This window comes from Perca fluviatilis, chromosome 2, assembly GCF_010015445.1.
Source record: "Perca fluviatilis chromosome 2, GENO_Pfluv_1.0, whole genome shotgun sequence".
NCBI classification, from domain to species: domain Eukaryota; kingdom Metazoa; phylum Chordata; class Actinopteri; order Perciformes; family Percidae; genus Perca; species Perca fluviatilis.
Genome location: NC_053113.1, coordinates 36,251,754 through 36,264,740, shown reverse-complemented (window position 1 = coordinate 36,264,740; position 12,987 = coordinate 36,251,754). Strand labels below are relative to the sequence as shown.

At 39.7% G+C, this 12,987-nt stretch overlaps 1 protein-coding gene across 1 annotated transcript in view; it reads left to right on the top strand.

Annotated features, from left to right (window-relative positions):
• Window positions 1-701: 701 nt before the first annotated feature.
• lrfn1 (leucine rich repeat and fibronectin type III domain containing 1) overlaps window positions 702-12,987 on the top strand; it is a 287,298-nt gene continuing 275,012 nt past the window's right edge. Inside the window, exons 1-2 of the mRNA XM_039824072.1 lie at window positions 702-837; window positions 1,085-1,562. The gene's annotated coding sequence lies outside the window, so the exon portion shown is untranslated. The remainder of the gene's footprint in view (window positions 838-1,084; window positions 1,563-12,987) is intronic.

The following is a 12,987-nucleotide window of genomic DNA, read 5'->3' as shown; positions in this document are numbered from 1 at the left end:
CATGCCTTTATACTTCATTAAAGTTAGTGCATTTATTTGGTAGCCTTGTTGAGATGCTTTTTTTGTGAGTCTCATTATTGTAATAATACATGATACATAATACAACAAACAAATGGCACAGTAGGAAAAATGTTTTTATTCACAAGTAAATCAAGTGAATATGTTATGCTAGTTATTCTTTTTGTCATATGTTTATCTTCTTTATTTTTCCTCATTTAGCATTTCTGACTCTTTTTTATAACACAATTATGACAATGTATGACCTGTAACTGCAATATTGGATGGTTTGGTTTATAATATGACAATAAATACCTACCTACCTAACATACTTGCACAAAATATACACAGATATCATAAATTATTACTATGACAGGTCTTATTTATCCTTGGCACCTGTCCTCACCAATTTGCAGTAGGATGTAGGCCTACTAGATTAATCCATCATACCTTTGTGCAGAACAGATTTGTGTTTACACTTATAGGCCTATATGCATTTGTTTTTCTGTGAGATAAATAAGTCCAACTTAAAAACACACACACAAAAAAAACAAAAAAAAACACAGGTAATTTGTTTTGTAGACATTTCATTAAAGACTTTCCTATAGGCCTAAATCTAAAATGAAAAATTATTTGCATGGATGTAAGTTGTTTGTCAAGTAGCCGGAAGTGTTACCTTGCTACCTTGAAAATGTTAACGTACATCCCGCTGCCATCTTCGTTTGGCGGGCGAAACCTTAATTTCACTGTCTATGAGCGAAACAGGTTAAAAAACGTGTTCAACTCGACGAGGGACGTAGCTACGCTTTAAGCCGTCTTTAAATATCTTCCCTAAAAGCGGTAGGTGTTTTCAGAGAGGTTCTCCTAAGGTTTCGAAAATTTGGGTTGTGCGTTAGCTAGCTCTGTGTCTTGAACTAGCTAGCTAGCATGAACCGCTATGAATGCAAGTATCGAATGTAACGTTAAAAGCGTTACGTTACTTCGCTAACGTTGGTGATGTGTGTGTGTGAGAGAGGCACACACTCAGTCTATACACAAACTGCAGCAACTACCTAAATATTTTTTTTTCCTTCCTCTTTTTTTAAAGGACACGGAATGCAACAAAAACACAACTGAACACCTGTTGCTAGCCAAAAGCAGAATTGAGGACGTTAGCAACTTAACTTTGGACCTAGCCTGACGTGGTCATACTCAGATTCTAGTCAGAACTTCCCGACCTCGAATTTTGTGGGCGGGGCTAAGTTCGGCTGGCATCCAGGCTACTTTGGACCAGCAGCTCGATGTGACTTTTTCCCCCGGATAGGGTCCCAGTTGCAACGTTTGTTCATCCCTGAGATATAATGGACTGAATTGTCAGACGAAGGCCACACTTTTATACCCCATGCACAATGGAGAAGACAACATTACAGTCAGCACAAACAGTAAGGTGTTCACAAAGCTGCACAGCAACATAATGGACTATTAATGTTTATATAATGGGACACTGAAGAAGATGTTCTCCTGCATAAGATGAGATGCCCACTTAGATCCTCCACACCCCCTTTGGCCATATCTGAAGAATGCAAGTAAGTCAGTTTTTGTTTTTTTTAACTTATACCTTGCAATGCTGTGCTGCACTGAACATTAGCTTGGCATGCTGTTTTTATTCTTGTGTTGTTTATTAATCGACTCTGTGTGTGTGTGTGTGTGGCATTTGCTTGCTTTGGTTTGTTGATCAGAATCATTTGTGGTTATTGTAGAGCGATGTCACATTTGGGATTGAGTTCAGTTTGTCTGGATTATGGATTGTTGTTTGGAGTTAGTTTTAGTTGTTGATAGCACGGTCACCTTTTACGGATATACAAATAATGCACTGGTTATGTCATATTTTTGAGTACAACGTTATCATTACTGATAGAAATGACAGCTAAAACTATAAAATTAAGTTTCAGACTAACTATTTTTACATGGGTATTTACCCTGGCAGCTGCCATCTCCCTGTACAACCAATGAATGAATTAAGACATTTATTTCAGACATATCAAAAATAAACCAAACAAAACATCAAAGGAATGTACAAATAAGTTAAATAAGCAAAACATTCAATAAACAATAAGAAACATTAATGAAAGGGAATACACTTATTTAATCCTACCCCTTTTCCATAGCTCAGTAATTTATTATTTATATATATTTTTAATATTTTTAACTTCCCTTCCTGACCCTTAGTGCTGTGGAACACTCCCATGTAACTATATACAATTTGGTGTTTTGAATGTACAATCCATATACAGATATATATCGACATTCATATGTCAGGGTGTCCGTGGGGTTTTAAAAAGTATTAAAAGGTAGTAAATCAAATTAGTAAAAATTAAGGCCATTAAAAGGTATTAAATGGTATTAATCGCCATTTTACGAGGTATTAATTTTTGAATGACTTTTTTGCAAACTATGAGTTGTCCATTTGTTTTATTATGTCTATTTAAGTTAATCTTGTAAAGTTTGTGTGATATTATATCCTACCCCGCATTGGGTGATAGCCTATTTTAGCCCGACAATCCAGACCCACATCAAGGTGTTGGGTCTGGGTTCACACCATTGGCAGGGCTCAATCCGAGGGGCGGGATAAACTGTTGTCTTTCAAATTCCCTCTGCACGCTACAACCAAGCAGAGCAACGAAGAAGATAGCGGAGCTAGTTGATAGATTACATTTTTGTGTATCGGGTCGGCAAAACTCTGAACACATCTTCCTTTTTTAAGAATGATTTCTGTGCCGTTCTTTGTTGTTTTCACAAAGAAAAGCTTAACTCCAGGTCTTCCAGAGTCGCGGCCAAAGCCGATTCCAAAGACCGCTCTTAGCCAACAGCAGAAGCTCTGCTTTGTTTTCAAGTTGTTTGTATCCCACAAAGATGAACCGAGATCCTGAGTGGTGCATCACACAGATGCAAACATTCCTCCAGGGCAAGCAGTTGGCATCTCCGCTGGTAAGAAAATATTGTATAGGGACAGTAGAAGTGGATAGGTTATTCAGATTGATTAAGGACATAGTGGTCTCAGTGTGCAAGGTGGTTTTGGGCGTTCTCTTAACAGTGTGGAAGTGTCATTGCTTTTACATAAATAATTTATTTGAACAAGTTCTGAAAAGCTCTACTATGTCCTCCTAGCTCTCGATGTAGATGCTGTGATGGCTGACAGTGTTTCCTCTAGAATGGTTTTCAGTAGCGGGGGTGTTGAACGTCAAAAAGTAACCTAACCTGAAAACAGTGTATAGATTCTTTTTAGCATCTCACATTAGCTACACTTTCAGTCACTATGACCTCTACTACTACGGTCAGAAACATTGATTGTGCCAGAATATGAACAATGACGTTGCTGTCAACGGGCTTATCTGCTAATGTTAGCTACCGACCATTAGCTTAACCATCCAGCAAATGGACTGTGCCGTTACTTGAAACCGGTGATTAACGTCACCGCTCATTTTACACACAGTTTAACAACAAAACAAAACGCTGAGTGGACATTACTAGCTACGTTTTTCATGTTGGTTTGAGCAGTATGCACCCCTAGTGGGGAATAAAAAGCAATTCAATTGAAGCACTTACCATGAGATCACAGGTTCACTTAGTTTCAAATGGTTAGAATGACATGCATGTCTGTTTTCTTGTATTTCACTTGCCTCATGGAATATTTTCTATGTGTACTCATTTGCGTGTCTGTACATACAGAAGAAGGTTCACTTAGTTTGAAGTGGTTATAATGGCATCAGTGAATGCTTGTTTCTTTGAACGGCTTTAATTTATCATTTTATTTAATCTATTAATTTTATTCTAAACGTGAAATGAATGCAAGATGGGTTAAGGTTGCCAGATGTATACAAAGTCAGTGAGTCTAATCTATTGTGTTGACTTTCCCTATCTGCGTTGTTCTATTGGCCTAGAGGGTGTATTTTTTATTTTTTTTAATCTCAAACTGTGTTTAATGGTTAGAAAACGTGTTGCTGTATAAACCTGCAACTTAATTGCATGTTGGTTTTAAAAAATATTGAGAAGGTATTAAAAATGGTATTAAAAGGTGTTGAATTTGTCTCTAGGATTTCTGTATATACCCTGTATGTATACACGTACACACACACACACACACACACACACAACACACACACACACACACACACACACACACACACACACACACACACACACATACATACATACATACATACATACATACATAGTATACATTTACATACATACATACACACATAGATACTCTTCACACAAATATATTTACATACACTCACACATAATATAATAACCCTAATATATTTGACCACATTCCTCTAATTTATAATATAAGTAAATTATTACCACATATTTATCTTATTTATATTTATCATATTTATTTATTATTATTATTATTATTATTATTATTATTATTATTATTACACACACATACCTCAATGAACACATTGCAATTGTTAAAGCCCTCCTTCCTACATCTTTTGAATGTATTGTTGCCTGTATACTGTCTGCTTCCTCCGTGCCTGTGGTAGCTTTAGGCAATGAGACATGAGTGACACATGTTGGGGAATGAGCTTTTAAAGGACTGCAGGGGAGAAGGGAGGGTCTTACCATGAACTTCTGCCTCAAAGCAAAAAACGTGCACAGTAGCCCTACCCATATTGCAGCCTAATAGCTGACACGTCTAGCATGTCAAGTTGTTTTTCTTTCAGTGATTGATGTATTTTTGCATCACACATGGCAGTCAGTAGGCATGGATAGTTTTTTACACCCCCGTGTTCCAGTTAATATATTACTGAAGTTTACTCAATCAAACCTGGGGAAAAAAACAAGATCACACACTGCAAGATCCCAGCAGTAAACTGATTCAAGAGACAAATTTGCCAACTCAACTCCTTTCAATTTCACTGAATTGAAAAAGACTACAGATGCACAGGCACAGTATGGCTCCATAAACTTTTTAGATAAGACAGTAGATGGTCCTCCACATCATTTCTTACCTCTTCTTCCACACTGAAACATCCCAGGCCAGCTATTACAAACTACAGCAACACAGCAAAACGGGTGTTCTCTAAATTTAAAACCATGGATATGTTGATCAGAGTCCCTTCAATTAATTACATTCACTGGGCATAGCAGGTGTGAAATGGTCTCTAATTATGGCAACAACGAAAGCCAGCAGGAATCTGGCGTTTACTCTGAAATCACTCATTCTCTGCTCCCTACATACCACTCAATAACACTCACTAGTTTATAGTGAGCAGTAATTTATTTCACTTATGAGTCATCATCATGTTGCGTCATCACTGACAGGTGTTGTGTCGCATGACTGATATTCATATTCATCAAAGTTGAGGCTTTGCATTATTGGATTTTTTTTTTAATCAGAAAGTGGTCTGCATGCCATAGACACTACTTGTTTTTCGTTCCATTGTTGAGTTTTCTGGGCAAATTAGGACTGCGAATAAAATGGCAGAAAGTAGTAGGGCGCAAATCTTGTGCTACTATGGCGGGATGTCACTATTCAGTTACTATAATTAAAAAAAGAGCAACAATCTTCTGAATCAGTTTGTCCTCCTGAAAAGCTAAGGGGATTCTGAGGTTTTAAGTCTGTATATGCCTTTTTCACTGACTAACAAAACCCCACACTAAATTCTGTGCTCAAATTTAACACTTTAAAGGATAATTCCGGCGCAAAACGAACCTAGGGGTTATTAACAGATGTGTACCCACTCGATTGTTCTCTGGGACATGTTTTCATGCTAATTGAATGAGTTTGTAGCTTGAAAGAAGCTAGCGCGGACCGCTGGTTAGCTTACAACGCTAGTATTCAGGGCACAAGGAAAGTAAAAACGGATCGCTATTTATACCACTATAAAGGCTCAAAATATCACCAAACTTCAACGGTAGCATAATGAGGGTCCCTAAATGTTAACCCAAGCATTGAGAACATTGTAAGTGTACAGACAGTTTATTGAACGAAGAGCTGCGGGAGAGAGAGAGAGAGAGAGCTACCGGTAGTCAATGCCGCAACACAGCCTCGTACTTGGGGAAACTCGCGGTGTACCTGCGGACATCGTGAAGCTATGGCCACCGAACAGGAGTGTCTGTGTTGCACGGAGTGGGACCTGTTGCGTTGCGACACCCAAGAGACGCAGTGTTTTCTACAGTCTGACGATTTCCCCTCTCTGATAAACAGGGCTGTACTTGAAACTTTTTTCCATGTCCCGAAAATTAATTTGGAGACAGCGACTCAGACCGGAGGGACCAGATGGACAGTAGTAGTATAAAGATGGCGGTTTTGCGGCGTGCATGTGTGACGTCATCTCACACGCATACGCTGCACCATGCCAACTGATAATATGGCGTGCGTGATTGCTCGCGTCGAACGTCGTTTTCGCGATCGCCATCTAGTGGCCGAATATGTTAGTGCATCTAATCGTAAAGCTGCGCGCGCATCTAGCGGATGTGATGACGTCGCGGTCGAACGTCGGCCCCCACGGCGCCATCTAGTGGCCGAATATGTTAGTGCATCTAATCGTCGAAGCTGCGCACGCATCTTAGCGGATGTGATGACGTCGGTGTCGCGGTGCGTCCATGGTTTACGGTGGGGGTGAGGCATCATTTACATTTTTGTAAAAAAAAAAAAAGGTGTTATTACGTCTGATAGACCAATGGTTAGCTGTTAAGAATGGGTTTGCTATTGGTTTGATTTTAAAAACGCCCCACAGGGTGGGGTTTGTGGTGTTTAAAACCCCTTGTTTCAAGGCTGTCTGCTCACTTTTTATCCACCATTTTTAGCTGTTCTGCTAGCTCGCTTGCTGCCTCGTTTTCTCAGACTTCCTCAAAGTACTCTGGAGTTTTCACTTTTTTAATTCTTTTTTTTTTGGGAAAAAGCAAAGAGGAATCGTTTTTCAGCCATGGCTTTCCCCGCATTTGGACAACAATCTGGATCATCTTTTGTTGAAGAAGGTGAGACATCTAGAACAGGAGCCACTACATTTGGTATGCGCCTAACCCGCCAAAAAGAGCTATGGGGATGCGGTGAGACTGATACTGGAACAACATGCAGTTTGAGTCAGGCCCCTCGAAAGAAGCGATTCCGTTCGGAGATCTTTCCTACAAGCATGACTGAGCCATGTACATCTGATCTGGAATATGTCGGTGTCAATGGATACCGTTATTCAATTCAATACAGTGCAGGATACGTAACATTAGCTGTTTACACTAGTGTTGCTGTAGAACTATCTAGCAAAGCCAAAACAGCCTGTACAATTTCTGTGAAAGACTGGGGCCTTTTTCGTGATGTTGTCTCTCTGGACCTTGATAATCCTGGCTTGCCTGAGCTGGTGTATGTGTCTCAATGGGACAGTCGTGATGGCTCTAGTATCTATCGTGTGGAAGCAGACCGTTTCACTAGGCCTGCAGAGGATTTTATTTTCCTTAAGCGTATGCAGTAGAAAGGGAGAAGTTAGTTGCTACCCGCGGTCATGAAGAATGGAAGTTAAAACCGTATCCTGTATCTAACGAGGAATACAACAAATGGTTTAAAAATGTGTTCTTTATACAATGGTGTGACTGGGAGATTTTGAAGAAACAGTTTGACACCATCGACTATGTCATCAGAAGAGACAAAATAAGGAGTTCTTATGAGAACATAAGAAAAAGATTGATATTTGGGGACACTGACCAACAGTCTCTGCCCATGCCACGGAACCTATACAAACCTAAAATCATCAGACACAAAGACTAGCAAAACGGTGGGTCTAATTTGTATATGCTAATTATTTGCCAAAATAGTTAAAATGCTTTTCTTTTCTTTCTTTTTTTTCATGCTACTGTGATTGTAATGTGTTATTTTTTTTTTTCCAGAGGATCTGGAGTGGTTTCATTCAAACCCCTCAGGTACTCCTCCTAACACCCCTGGTCTATTTGCACCCCTAACGGCATCCGGATCTCCTCAACCCCTTTCATCATTGTCATCATCGCCACCCTCTATCGCGGAACACTTCCTGGCGGCCCCCCACCTACACCTCCTCTGCCACCATCTTTATTGTTTGGGGCACTTCCCCTCAGACATGTGCATATCAAGCTATACCCTCAACAACTGCTGTATTACAACAGGGAGGTGTTGCTGATTGTTCGGACACAGAGGGGCCTGATCAGACTGATGGTGTGGTGTCATCTTTGTTTATAGATAGCGTTAAAACAGCTTCTCTACATCTTCTTAACATAGTTCTTTACAAGTATTTGGAAGAGCTTTGTTCGGGGTGTCAGATCAATCATCCAAGCCAGAAACAGCATGCCTGTTTACAGGGGCTACCAGAACACTTCTACACTGTCCACTTTGAACAGCTTATGAAAAGACTACTGACTGATAAATTCATTGGTGTCGTTACAACGTTTTCTGTCCTTGAAACATCTCACGGCTGATGAGGGTAGAATCAGGGGAGTATCTGAAACAGTTTTGTACGAGTTGAAAACGTCTGAAGATGTTACGACTAAAATCAGTGCTATGTATGACTCTATGATAGGGAATGATCTTGTCAAAATAGCCGAAATTAGAGAGATTGGTGACTATTGGAGAGATTTATATGCTAGAAAAACTAACAGGGTGAAAATATGGGGAATTGTTTATGTGTAATGTATAACCATATCAGTGAGCGATACCACGAATCGCATTTATCTGGTATTTTAGATCAAGCCATTGCTAATAATGTGAACGATGTTGAAAAATACCAATGTAAGAGTGTCGATGTAGATCGTACAGTTGTGAGTAGGTTAGAAAAACTGATGGTGATTGTAAGAAGACAACATAGCACCCCTCCTTGGGAGGATCTGTTGCAGATGTTATTATCAATGTTAATGACACGTGAGAGCATAGTGGAAACATTTTGTGATGTCATAGCCAACATTACACGTAATTTTAAGATGCTGAAAGTTTATCACCTGCTTACTATGTATACAATGCTTGTAGACACCGTGAGTTTGTATGTGCAAGAAAAACAGTATACCGATGTCTTACAGGATTTGCAAAAACTGCATATATTCATAATCAGTAAAAGCAATGTATCCGTATTAGCCAATATGCTATCTATGATAGAATAGGTTTCACTGTCTTCATAACTGTCATATGTAGGACTGTGTGAGTGTGTTTTGTAAAAATAAAAGAATGACATAACTCTAATGTGTTCACTTGTGTTTTAAATGAATCATGGAGAAGGTTATGCACAAAATATACTATGATCCGTCCAACCCAGGAGGGTTAGGAGGTGTACAGAGGCTCGGTGATTCCGTCAAAGAATGTACCGGCTTGTCTCCAACTATCCCCACGGTTAAAAAGTTTCTGCTGAGGCAGGATGCATATACACTGCACGCCCCTGCATTGAAACACTTCCCAAGAAACAGAGTGATTGTTAATGGTATCGATAAGCAATTTCAGGCTGATTTGGTCGATATGTCTGAATATTCAACGGAAAACGATAATGTGCAGTATTTATTGACATGTATTGATGTGTTTTCTAAATATGCCTGGGTAATATGTCTTAAAAACAAATCGGGGCCTAGCGTGACAAGTGCCTTTAAGGAAATATTGGAACAAGGACGCATACCCCAGAAGCTTCAAACAGACTCTGGAAAAGAATTTTATAATAAGGTTTTTCAAAAATTGATGACACAATATAAAATTCACCATTTTTCCCCCATCGAACCGAAACAAAACGCAAGTGTTGTTGAGCCGTTTCAATAGGACTTTCAAAACCAGAATGTGGAGATATTTAACGGCTGTTAACTCGCGCCGCTATATTGAGGTAGTACAAGATATGGTTGCTGCTTACAACTCTGCATACCATAGGTCAATAAAAATGGCTCCTCCGTTATGTAAAGACAATGAGAAAACTGTCTTTAACACTCTGTACAAACTGAAACCACATGGAACAGTGCTGTTTAAATTTCAGATGGGGACACCGTTAGGATATCAAAGCACAGAGGCGTTTTCGTAAAGGTTACGAACAGACGTTTACAGATGAGTTTTTACAATATCAAAACGTATAGGTAGAACTCCTCCTGTTTATATACTGAAAGACAATAGTGGGGAGCCGGTGACAGGTACCTTTTACGAAGCCGAGTTACAGTCTGTAATTGTAGACAAAAACAAAGTGTTTAAAATTGAGAAAGTGCTGGCTCGAAAGAAAACAGGACGTAAAAAGCTTGTACTTGTGAAATGGTTAGGATGGCCTCAGAAATTCAATTCATGGCTCTCTGAAAAAGACATAGTTGATGTAAGATAAAAGCGCTGTACCAGTCAATATTAGTCATTGTGTTTTGTTAGTGAAAGGTATTGGAGCTATGAATAAGAACGGATTTTTTGTTACGCTGCCTAGTAATGCCTCACAATTAGTTTATCCAAATAATAAGATTTGGCAATTCAGAACAAAACTGGCTAAACCACTCATATTACAAGAGCCGTATGAAGTTGGTCTTATTGAAATTCAATACCCCAGGGTCTGGAATAGTTTCACTGAGAATGATGCCAAGGTTGATTTCATCGACACGAAAACGAAAATGTTCAACAAGCTAAGGCTAACAGTTGGTTCTTATAATACGATCGACAGCATTGTTAAAGAATATAATATGAAATGTGCTGCTAACCCAACCCTAGCCCACATAACTATGACACACAATCCTATCACTAATAAGATTCTTTTCACGGGAGGAGACGGTTGGAATATGGAGGGGTTTTGTGTTAATTAAATGTATTTAAAATGTGTATTCAGCTCCACGACCCGCAGACATTCATGGGGGTCGTTATAATATATTTATTTATAGTGACATTGTGGACTACCAGCTAGTCGGTGATAGTCATGTACCCCTACTCCGTTGTATAAATATCTCTGATGAGAGCAAACGTATGCCCACTCTAAGTTACGACAGTCCTCACTACACATCGTTGGCACGCTCGAGTATTACTGATATTCAAATAGAACTACGAGACGATCAGAACCAACACATCCCTTTCTCATACGGAAAAGTAATTGTCAAACTACATTTTAGACCTGTGAAACAGCATTGAAATGATGAGGAAAAGCGAAACGTACATCCGATGATGGAAGATATATGCACTATTACATGAATCAAGCTGGTGGAGAGTTGCCGGGATTCATAGGCTCCAGCCCCACTACGGACATGGATTAGGGGATATTCAGAAATTTATTTCGAATGGCTGTCCCCCTTTTAAAAAGGGGTTTAATATAGCCAAACCTCATCTGAAAACAGCAGCAAGTGGTTTTATTGGGGATGTTGTGACTAATGTCAGGAATGCCGTGGCATCCAGACAACAGGGAAATGGGCTAATGGTGTACAGACGCATAAAGCATTAAAAAGAGCCCCACCAGGATGTGGGCGTAACCGATTAATGAACAAAAAGCATAAAACGCGACCAAAAACGAGCAGGATTGTCAAAGAAGGCATCTGTCAGCACGTGTGAACCCGAACCGTCGCTCTGGCCCTGACAAAAGACATATTTTAATTTTACAGAATCAATCATGGCGTTTATTCATAATCAGTCCGGCGAGTGTGTGAAGACAGAATTCATCTGTTTCGCATAGTACCGCATTACCACAAACATCTATCGAAAAATCAACATTTAAACTCAATGTCAGAGGCTCTAACGATCGGTCCTATTGAATTTTTCATTCTCGCTAGCTGGAGAGGATTTCATTCAGGACCTTTAACGCATTCATACTTGTATACACGCAGGCGATTACAAACCCTGATGGCACATTGTTGGCTAACGCAGCTGATGTAGGTTTTATAAACTATCCTGATGCAGTCTTTTCACAAGTAGATATAATGTTGGGTGATAGACTGATCAATATTGAAGTCTTCAAATACGATTCCCGCAGAGCCCCTGAGAATGTCTTCTTGAATTATGGAGAGGACACGCATACGAATTTAGCACAGGGCTATTTTGTAAGGACACAGCTGGCAAATGGATGAGACATCTATCACAGGCTTATAATGAGGGTTGGCACAAAGGCAACGTTTTACTAACCGAAAGCCATATTGTGGAATTAATAGCACCAGTACATGCAGATTTGTTTTTCAAGAAAAAACTATTGCTAAATGGTGTTGACATGTCTTTGAAATTCATCCCGCCCAAAAAGACTCCACTTTGTACCTACTGACCCCTCTTGGAACGTCCACTCAGCTTGTGAAAATAACAAGTCTGCTAGTCTATTTGTCATTAAAACCCTTTCTCATACGTGAAAAAGTAATTGTCAAAACACATTTAGACCTGTGAAACAGCATTGAAATGATGAGGAAAGCGCATAATATCCGGTGATGGAAGATATATGCCATTACACTAATACATGAATCAAGCTGGTGGAGAGTTGCCGGGATTCATAGGCTCCAGCACACAATACGGACATGGATTAGGGGGGGGGTATTAGATTCAAATTATTTCGAATGGCTGTCCCCTTTAAAAAAAGGGGGGTTTAATATCAGCCAACCTCATCTGAAAACAGCAGCAAGTGGTTTTATTGGGATGTGTGCACTAATGTCAGGAATGCCGTGGCATCCGGACAACAGGAAATGGGCTAATGGTGTAAGACTAAAGCATTAAAAGAGCCCCACCAGGATGTGGGGGTAACCGATTGTGAACAAAAAGCATAAAAACGCCACCAAAAACGGGATTGTTTCAAAGAAGGCATCTGTCAGCAGGCGTGAGCTCCGAACCGTCGCTCTCTCTGGCCCCTGACAAAAGACATATTTTAATTTTACAGAATCAATCATGGCGTTTATTCATAATCAGTCCGAGAGTGTGAAGACAGAATTGGATCTGTTTACAGTACCGCCACAAACACATCAAAATCCTTTGTAGAAATCCCAATGTCAGCTCTAACGGACGCCGGTCCTATTGAATTTTCATTTCGGCTAGCGGAGAGGATTATCTAGACCTTAACGATCCATACTTGTATGCACGCAAGG